Source organism: Crocodylus porosus, unplaced genomic scaffold (assembly GCF_001723895.1).
Source record: "Crocodylus porosus isolate Cpor-Errol unplaced genomic scaffold, CroPor_comp1, whole genome shotgun sequence".
Taxonomy (NCBI): Eukaryota; Metazoa; Chordata; order Crocodylia; family Crocodylidae; genus Crocodylus; species Crocodylus porosus.
In genome coordinates, this window is record NW_017728915.1 from 32,605,088 (window position 1) to 32,616,325 (window position 11,238).

Genomic DNA, 11,238 nt, shown 5'->3' on the forward strand with positions numbered 1-11,238 from the left:
GCCTCCTGGCACATTTTTTTGGAGTGCAGGTCTTCTAGCTAGCACCCTATCCAGAGAGTTGGGATGCATAGTTTAGGTGCTCAGGATGTCAACCCTGACACCCTCCTGTACCTTAAATACACAGTCTCCTAGCTATGTGGGTCTCTGAACCTTAACTGTTCAAATAATGAAAGCAACTAATACCTGCACAACCTTTGCATAAGTTTCTGAAACACTATTGAAGTTGACTTAGGAGCATGAAATGCAGATCTGGGCAAAAAATAATAAACCCTTCATGCCTTTCCCTGCCTCGGGTTCCTCAGTCAGCATCCTCGTGGTGCCCAGGGTGGTTTCTATGAACTCCATACTAAAATACAAACAGACCCTAGCCGTTAATAACTTTGCTTATTTGGGGTCAAGTTAGTCTTACAAGTTTACTGCCCTTTTGTACTAAAATAAAATGTTGCTCTGGTGGGAAAAAAAAATTATTTTTCAGTGTATCCATCCTGATAAAGGACAGGGACTCATCAGTTCAGGATACACTCTCTTTGCACATATTGCAGGGAAGGGTGACTTTTGCTGTTGTTGTCGAGTTCAACCCTTGAGGGCTGAAAGCATTCTCTTAGCACTTTAGTAGCAACATCATCTATTAGTTTTTTAGCCCAGGAAAAATTTCACAGGGAATTGTAAATTGTAGCTCCCTACAAGCCCTGTGCTATAGGACCCTTGGTCTGAAAATTCTTAACAAATTGCTTACTACTTGGACATTCATCACCTAGCTTGAGATGAGATGCAGAAACGCGCATGTTTTTTTTCACATGCCAGCCGTCTGCATTTTAAATTCATCCCGAGGAAAAGGAGCTGGCAATAAGCAATGAGATGCATGTATTTTCCTGAATGGGGTGGTCTATGAGCAGAAGTTTATGATCTATTTTCTTCTGCAGCAGGTATTAGGAGTAGAAATGCTCCTATGTCAGCATCAATTTAGGGCGGTTTGTTGAAGGGTATCAATTTAGGCAAAGTTTTTACATTAGCAGCTGTTACAAGAGTTACTTTTAAAAAAAGTTATGATTTATACATACATAAATTATTATGTAAACCACATATGCATAATAATATTATAGATTCATAGATGCTAGGGTCAGAAGAGACCTCAACAGATCATCGAGTCCGACCCCCTGCCTGGGCAGGAAAGAGCGCTGGGGACAGATGACCCCAGCCAGATGCCCATCGTATCCTATTAATACCACTCCTACTAATAAAGATTTTTTATTTAAGACTACCAAATGTGTTCATGCTGAAGACATAACTGGCCTTAATAAATACTCATCATTACATAAAAATGAAGAGAAAAAGAAGTTTAAAATATATAGTCACAAGAGGATTTAATAGTAAATTTCTAGATGATTTGTTATATGCGAGCGTAAGTATGAAGGGCTCTAATTTAGTTTAATGGCACTGAAAGATGTTCTGTTAACTCTGACCTCCTGCACAATGGTATAAATCTGATCTAACTCAGCTGAAGACCCTGGAGATTGTCCTGGTGCAAAGTTAGTCTGAGGCTAGAAAGAGATCCATTTCCCACAAATATGCCACTGAGGAATATTGCTGCCTGGTGAAAGCCTTGATGGCTGTGCAAGGGCCTAGCACATGAACTTTGCGTGGGTGAGTTTTGTAGAAGTGGGTTGGAAGGCTTCCCAGAGCTGTCAGACCACTCCCGCCCCCAAACCCCAGCAGCTTCTGGGTAGTCCTTACCACAGGGTTAAGGCAGTAGGTTACCTGACACTTCATGTCCATGCAAAGGCTTTGACTCACAGATTTGCATCCTTCGTGAACTCGCTACATACAAGGACCTTTTCTGCCTGGCCTCCGTGTAGCTTCAGTGAAAAGGCCACTATTTAGCTGCCCGTTCGGCATTTTATGCCTGCATTAAAGAGAGTAGAAGGGGTCTGAATTTTTCTCTAGGAGATGAAAATAGTAACGGCCTATTGCCGGCAGCAGGAGAAGAAAATACAGGTGCAAACAGCAGTGCAAAACGTTACACAATGCCGCTCTCATTACTGGTTGCAGTTTCAAACTCTCTTCTGTGTACTTCCTTTCCTTGCCAACACTTTGAGTCTTCCCAGCCCTAGTTACAATGCACTTTTCCAGTTCTTTTCACCTTTTACCCTGATATTTAGGATATCACCCTTCATTCGCAAGCTCATTAGATAGTCACAGCTTCCTTTTTTCAGCCCTGTCTCTGCTCCAAGGTGTTTTCAATATGGAAACCCACAGGGACAGAGGCAGAGAATGAGAGAGAAGTATTTGGGTGGAGGCACTCAAGTGAACAGGCAGTCAGAAGCACCTTCTTGGCATATCTATATGTGCCATTAACATGCAACAATAAACTGCGGTGCTTATTCCTCTTTAGTTTATTGCTCCTGGATGCACACTATACACATGCACCTGGACTGCACCACACTGAGCCCAGCTGGAGCATCCCTGGCTGGCACTGGGTTCAGGGGTCAGCCTGCCAGACCAGGGCTGCTCCAGCTGGGCTCAGTGTGCTGTGGAGGGGCTCGGTGGAGCACAAGGGTGCTTCAGTACAGGGCTAGCCGGCAAGCAGCTCCCATACTGAAGCGCCCTCATGGCCTAGCCAGCCGGCACATGAGCTGCTGCACATGAAAAAACTCTGCAGCTGGGTAAGACGTGTATTTACAAGTATTTTGGGGGAGGGTAACTTGTATTTGCATGTACCCTGCTGCAGAGTTTACTAATTTTGTGCACCTTTATAGGAGTACATGTGTAGACACTGAGATGTTTACTATGCAGTTAATTAGTCAACTGCACAGTAAATGGCTCATGTAGATGTGCCCCCTGAAAGTTAAACTGAGCTTATTTTCAACCAACAGACAACAAACCCCCTTTGCAAACCCCCCTGGCAGGCTTATACCATAGGAGTGGATCTGTCTTTCCCCATTCACATAAATACTCCTATATGCAGCTGTAAATTTCCTGCAGACAAAACCATTTCCAAGACAAGTTTAATGTCAGAATGATCATATTCTTTGCTATTTTGTCCCCAAAGTGGGCTGGATCCAGAGATGGTGTAGATCAGTGTAACTCCCACTGACTGAGATGAATATAGATGGCCTTTAAACCCCTTACTTGTTACATTGAAATCCCTTTTCGCCGTATATTGCTTTCCTGTGAAACAGACTCAAGTTGATGTCAGCCAAACCGTAGAATTATCTAGCGCAGGAAAAGTAGCATGTGGGTGACTATAAGCATATGGGTTTAGGAGGAAGGAAATATGTTCTGTGCTTTGAATAGGGGAATATTGCCTGGGCTCTTATTCCTCTTGCTGCTCATTGATGTATACAATAAACGAGAGGCACATCCCTATTCTCCAGCTGTTTCTTCATTTTCTCCTACAATGCTAGGTTCCTGTTTGCTCTGTTCGCAAGTCCTTTCAAGTTACCTCCCTGGATTAAGTCCTGAGCTCCTTAAATTAATATCCTCCCTAATAATCCCCAAGAAAGCTGCCGTACTGGTGAGCGACATGTTCCCTATATGTTAACTTTTAATAGTCAAACTTGGTACAACCCGATGCGATCCCATTGAAGTGAACTGAGCCACACCAGCTTAACCCGAGTCTTATCTCAGGCCTCATTTTCCATTGTCATGACCGTGTCTCTGAAATGTGTGTTTGTTTTGTTCGGGAAATCCATGTGTACCTGCTTATGAAAGAGCCTCACAGACAGAGCTTGCTGGCTGGGCGGTTACGCATTACTCTTGATCAGCGCAACTGGCTTTGCATCTGTTGAAACAAGTCAGTCATCTGTTACAACAAATCTCTCTAGCAGCCTTATTTTGTAGCTGTCTTCAGATGCATTTGATGTGCCTTTCGCACTGTATTGAAATACTGCGGACAAGAAATCACCAGTGTCGGTAGGGCCAGGACAACCCCTCCAAGCAGCTCTGTCAGCAGCAGAGTACTCTGGGCACCGGCATTGGGAAGCTGAAAACCCGGAGACTTTCTTGTTCGTTGACCCGAAACCCTCTTTGCCTTTTGAGGAAAAACAAAGGACATCAAGGATACATCTCTACAGCCTCTGACCAGGCTCTGGAGCCCTGCTGGGAAATATATTCCATCCACATTCGGGTGCTAAATGCCAAAGAAAGCTGCTGTACTGTACATTTAAATTGTATATTAGTGGCTTTTTGGTGCACACCCCAAATGTGACCAGTGCCACTCTCAAGCTCAGATGTTTTAATCAGCACTTGTGTGGCAGTTGCGATCTTCTTTCCTGTCTGGCATTTGTTGTGTAGAGTGGGAGCAAGCGAGCAGGATGTGTTTCCACAGCACAGAGCCCTAGCATGGGCCGAGGTGGGTAGAGACACTCCCAAAGGGCCCAGTCTTGTTCCCAGTGAAGAGAAAGGGCATTTTCCCTTGGCTTGATGGCAGGTTCTAGCCTTATTCACTAGTGCCATGAGTCAGATCCAGGCATATCCTCTACACAAAGGAAACAGAGTCCAAAGGGCCCCCCAAATGGCCCTAAAACCTAAAGGCCTCTAAAAGCAAGAGAAACGGAGGATGATGTCTTAATCTGCCATGCACTGAGTAAGCAAGCATTTCCCATATGAAGACAAGATCACAAAAACCTTGCACTTTTATTCCTCGCTGAGGTTTAGGATCCTAGCATTAAAACGAGCACACAGAGGGGAACGGTGGTGCTGCTTCTGGGGTGTAAACACAGGTTAACTAGTGTTTATTTCTGATTTGTGGAGCAGAAATTAAAATTCCCACATCAAGGAGCAGATCCGTTGTTAATATCCGTTGTCATAGCTCTACTTCAACTTCAGTGGCCTTCTGGCAGTTTATGCTACTGAAATATTCATGTGGATACTTGTCCTGATAGTACCAGACAGCTATTGCTTACTTTTCCCTGAGCCTGGAAACAATAGAGTCCAATCTGGAAGAGTCCTGACAGCCTCACTTCTTGGCCCCTAGCTTATTTCATTTTCCTTTTTTAATTTACAGCATTTAAATGTATGAAGAAGAATGTAATGCTCATCAATAGGGCTGGTTTCATGACCATCGGGGTAACAGGAAGTGGTCGTTTAGCTCCCAGAGGAAGTCGTCCTGGGTGGGAGGCATGTCCTGTTGCTGCAGGTGTTTACGTCTCTGCTGTCTCCTGAAATGGTTCACCTTTTGTGGTCATAATTCTTGAATTAATTCTTTCTATTTTCCTGTGGTCCCTAGGCATGCTGTTTGCTGGATATGGTGCACAAAAGACTAGGACACACAATGAAAAACATGGAAGTTTTCAAGGCTGGAGCCTTAAACTTTTCTCTTAGCAAAGATAAGCATTTTATCTCAACTTCTTCTAGCATTGCTTTGATGAGCCTTTTACTTTTTGTCTTGTTGTTCTTCAAGGAAAGGGTAAAAGAAAACAGGAGAGAGGGGGGAAAAAAACTCAAAAACAGATAAACATCTAGAGTTTCCACCAAAACACATGGTTCAACTTAAGGAAAAGTTAGACAGTAATCTCTTAAAAAAATATGTATTTAAGTTTTTCCTCTATATGGAGAAGGGAAAAAAACTCAAAGAAATAGTCAGAGATATCAAGTGAGAAAGTAGAAAAGTATTGAAATAATCATGGTTCAGTTCAGTTTTGGAGAGTGCCTCTGGCACTCAGAGCGGAAAGTGAGAGCCCTAGTCCCACACACTCAGTTCAACACACAAACTCCTATTCATGGAGAGAGCCTTAAATACCCATAAATGCATTGTCCTTGGGGGGAGTTCAAAGGGAGACACTTTCAAAGAAAGGCTTTCTTTCTTGTTTCTTCAGCTTTTAATTTAGAGAAAGATGTTGGAGTGACTCACTCCGTGTCTCTCTCCTGAGTCTTTAAAGCAGGTAGATGCCACCTCCACATTAGCAGGAAAACCTGGACTGGAGTCACCAAATGAAACCATGCACTAATAGCTCAAGCTTGTGATTCAGAAGCATCTAATCAAATAGGTTTTTATAGAAATGGTTTCAGAAGCATCTAAGCAGTGGGTTTTATAGATATAAGTTTTATAGACATGCTGCGTGCAGAACAGAAGCAACACAGGTTCAAGGGGTACCTTTCTGTAGCCTTCTTGGTTCTTACTTTGCCTTTGCTATACATCATAACAAGGAGGATGGGGAGGCCTCTTTCTAAAACAATAGGCTTGATACCAGTTTAGATCCTGGCTAAACTCAAGTATTGGGTACATCTTTGATTAGGACTGTTAGATCACCATATGATCCTGTCTGGAGAAAAGTGTGGGACTGAAATAAAGTCTGATCTACTGAAGCCAGTAACTCCCCACTGAGTTTGATTTAGGCCAGGAGAAGACTAACTTTGGTGTGTGCATGTTGATTGTAGCTCCCTGACGTTATGTCTAACTTAACACTGGAATTTGCACAAATATATCTATCCCTATTTCCTAGAGAGAAGCTGTAAGGGACCATCATGCAACTCCTATGTAGGAAAGCTCAAAATGGCCTTTTTGTGCAGCAGATAGTACATATCTAATTAAGTTTTTGGTGCCCAGATGTGAGATATGGACTTCCTTTTAAAGCTGAAATGTGAAGGCTGAAACCAGCTACGTTGAACCAAAGTTCTTTCGGTTAGACGCTTTCTAAAGCACTTCCTTTTCCACTAAAACCTTCATCGGAGGATCTCAAAAAGGGTTACAGTGAATCATGCTACCCAATGTGTAGATAATCTGGACCACATGATAGTTTTAGGCATTTCTATAGAATATCTCATTGTAAGAACTGATAAGCCTCATTGTAACAACTTACAAGCCTTAATGAATAAATTCCATGGAAGCAGTGACATGCTGTTATCTCCCTTTTATGGATGGAAGAGTTGAGGTGCAGAGATATTCAAAACTTGCCATAGATATGCAGGAAGTTTGTGTTCGTTCTGGTGTCTTGCCTGTCTGACTGCCAGGCTTGTGCCTTAAATGTAAGATGGCTGAAGGTACTTTTCTGATTAAGACAGAACCAGCAAATGGAATCGGTTGAGTAGTTAGCAGATGATGGAGATGACTTATCGTACGTGGAAATACGAGTGACATCTGTCCCCCTTTTCAAGGAACAGTGTCTATTTTGATAGGGTGCAGTTTTCTTTTCAGGGTGTCAAACACCTTCCTAAACACTGTTTAGGTATGATGCAATGTGACCATGCCATGTCATCGGAGAACCAAGTTGCTACAACCTAATTCAATAATTGCATTTGGAAGGTCAAAGCCTGAAACAGGCAACCTGGACTGTCCAGCCATGTGACTTTAAGAACTAGCCGGGCACTGCCTATTACTCTGTGTATGATCTTAGCCTTTTCTCCTCTCTTTTTCTTCTCCTTACACTTTAAATCTAGGTTGGGTTGCACTTACTTGACTGGAGCGTGTGCGAAACGCTGAACTTAGCACATTTTAGGTGCTATTAGCTGGGTTGCGGGGATATTTAACCAGATTAATATAGTCAAGCCATGGCAAAGTAAAACTTCAGGTGAAAATTATGCCGTTCTGGGTGGGCTGTATTTTAGAAGATCAAAACAAAAACATGTCTGGGAGTCTGAAACCACAGAGACCTGCCTGACAGTGCCTGTGCTATTGTGTTTTTGCCATGTATCCTATGGTTGTGTATGGCTGTAAACTTGTCAGAAGTTCTCTTTCCCCTCATTTGATAGCTACCTCATCAAGTGTGAATCATGAAACCGCATAAACTGCAACAATGCTGTCCTCCTACTGACTTCTCGGAACATAAACAATAATAACATAAATACGACTTACCAAAGACTTAAGTAAAGCACTTAAAGGAAATCTATATTTTCATATAAACCGTGGCTGGTTACTGATGTGGTATGATATTTCTGCTTAACTGGATAGCTGGAAATTCTCTGACTACAGAACCAGAGCCTATTGCTTGTGCACTGCAGAAGCAAGTCAAAGACGCTACATTTTATTTATCTCTTGACTTTAGTGCTCCCATATACCCCCTTGTATCTTGATATTGAGCGATAAGGTAGTATACGTTACAGACTAGAATATGATGCATGCTTGATCAGGTCACAAATGAAAAGTAAGCATCGGCACTTCTCGTGATGCATATTGCAGAGAAAAGCTAGTTCTGGGCAAACACGCTGGTGCCAGGCAGAGAAGAGTCCAGATGCGATCTCATTTGTAGTTCACTTCGCAGGCCTCTCCTTTCACACGCTCATCATGAGCTCGAGATGATACTGGATATCAACCTTAGTTGATACAGGGTATCCTCAGATGAAACTCACTACCAAGTCACGCAAGGCTCGTATTTCTAGCTGCTGATTGTAAACCACAAATATTTGCAGCTTTTGTTATCTGAAACATAGTAGGAACCAGGCAGGGAAAACCCAGACATGAAAATCAATGATGAAACCGCCTTAGAACGCTTAAGATCAGAAAAAAAATGGAGTTAAGTCTGGAACATTGTCCTTAAAACACCCTGTTTGTGCCCAGCCCTTGTGCAGAACAAGACATTCCCTTTACATGCCACAGACAGTGTACTATATGACCTGCACACTGCAGCATTTCAGCTACTTTCCCATTAATAGTCAGTATAAGTAACCCTTTCCCTGTGTTTAAATGCCGTATATTCTTGTAATTGAGAGAGAAAAAGTGAGAGGCATAGATGGAAATGGATCGGAGAGAGAAAGACACCTGTGAGAAAATGTGTATAGTTTATCCAAGTGAGAGGATGATCTTTTGATTAAATACCTGATTGCAGCTCAAGAAATCGGGGTTCCTTTCCCATCTCTGTCTCAGCCTTCCATTGTGATTTTGGACAAGTCATTTCAGCCCACCACATTTCAGTCCTCCATGTATAAAGTGGGGATAATATTGCTTCCTTCCCCCTAACTTTTGTCTATGCAGATTCAGGGCAAGGGCTCTTACTGAATATTTGCACAGTGCCTACCGCAGTGCACCTGTAATCTCACCAGCCAGGCGTCTAAGTACTGCTGCAACACAAATGATTGTTTCATCATTACAGCACTCAGAGGTATTAGCGTCTAAAAACAGGGAACGAGGCGATGTAAAACCTTTGGCTTCTAGACAGTAACTTCGAGGGATCAAGCATTACCACATGGGTTTAGTCCTTAATTTGCTAAAAATTACCACTATTCTACTGATCGTCACCCTCACTAACATGGGCAAGTAGGAGTTGTTTCTGAGTAGGTATTTCAATTGGCTCAAGCCAGACAACTAGATAAACAAGACAACTAGACATGCACATGAAATTCAGAGTTAATGTTAAAACACACTTGACACACTCGAGACCTTAGGTATCTGAATGATCTGCACTAGATAAAAAAAGTTTCCTGAATGGGAAGTTCAAAGTATCACCAGATATGTTAGATCAGGCTTCTGAAGATAATCTGTGCTGCTAACTGATAAAGAAGGGTTAACTCTACATTGGTGCTGAACTGATGATATCTCTGTGTCTCCAAGTTGTGCCGTGACTAGGGTTGACATAGATATCAACCGCAAGTCTAACATTTGTAGTGAGAACTAAGAAAACTGTTTTATATAGGATTTTTTTTTAATATACTCAGAGTAAATTCTAAGAAAAAAAATATGATCTCTATGATCTACAAAGATCATATTAAGAACTGATTTGAATTGCTTGTTCAATTTAGAATATAGCCTAGCCAGGAAGAAAACACTTAACATTGATATGTTCTAACAATTACTGATGCAAGAGAAACTGAAAATTAACTAGCTTGGAGAGATCTATGAATGCTGGGACTGCACATTTATTAAGCATGCGATGAAGTGTGAGACCTGCTACTAGGAGTGATACGAGTGGAAACAAGAACCACGCTAGGTGGTAAGTGATTGCAGTATCAGGCATCCTGTTTCTTCAAGGGGAATGAATTATGGGTAGTTTTATGCTCTAAAGTGCCTTCCCACTGAAATCACCATTGTTGACGGCTATAGTCATTGAAAATAATATTGAAGCTCAAAGTGGAAAACCAGCATGGAGACCTATAGGCTTAATCTTGCTTCCCATTGATGTGAGGCCGTAAAGGCTAAATCCAAGGTGGACTTGCTTTTAATATTGCTGTGATACCCATGCCCTAGTTTGGTACTATTGAGCAAATCAGACCATACTATAAATAATATCTCTGAATCATGACATCTGATGAACCCTCATTGTGTAACCAGGCCTCATGCTAGGATAGCTCTGCAACATGGAGAGAAAACTTAAGCATCTAGACAGCAGAAAGTCTGCTGAAATTATCATGTATAGATGATTAAAACTGCAAACAGGCTAATGAAATATACCTAGGAAATGCTCCAAAAATTCTGACCCTAAGGGCCGGTGTACTTGTTTGCAGGACCTGACCTATGATAGCACAGCTTACTTTAAGTTGTGTGATGGCCAGTCAGGTACCTGCTTCTGCAAGACATTTGCCAGTCAAGAATGCAATGTAAGTCAGGGTAGGGGGGGAACAGTGGGCAGTAGCAGGGGGGACTAGCAGATCTGTGGTGGGGTTGTCCATCCTAAGGTGGGATGGTTGGAGGACTAAAAATACCCCACACGGGGTGGCAGGGTGGGTAGGACCTAACCCTAGTTAGGTTGATCTCAATGTAATGCCTTCATGTACCCAAGGTGGGCCTGGCTGTGTGGCTCATACTAACTCAGTATAGTTACAGTGAGCAATCTCAGGCTTCCTACCACTGGTCATTCACTGTTGTAAATTCAAACTCTATTTCATCTAACTTATTAAATATAGGTCTAATTAGCATAGGCAACCCTAGGCCTTCCAATGTTTCTAGCAGTAGACCTCTGGGTTTTCTTGGTTTGATGATGTCACCTTGGGCAAGTCTCTGTTTTCTGTACTCATGTCCTACTCAAAGTGTTGCATATGAAAGGTATTTTTACAAGAATGAGGGATTCTCTGTGAAAGGTAAGGCTGTGCTCGTGTATAACATTCAATAGCTTTTCATGTCAAAGTTTCAGCCAAAAACACACCAAAAGGCATGATAATTTAACACTGCTGATGCAATCTGAACTTGTACATTTCCTGCCATGTCGTTATTTGAGCTGTGTAGCCTTAAAGTTGCTTTAATGTGCTTTTTTTTTTTCTTTTTCCCTTTGTAGTTTATGAAGATGGACCATTTGCAAAGAATTAAAAGTTGCTGTCTCTGTCCATACAATGGCAAGCAGAATAGGCTCTACTGTACTGCTTCTTGGCTCT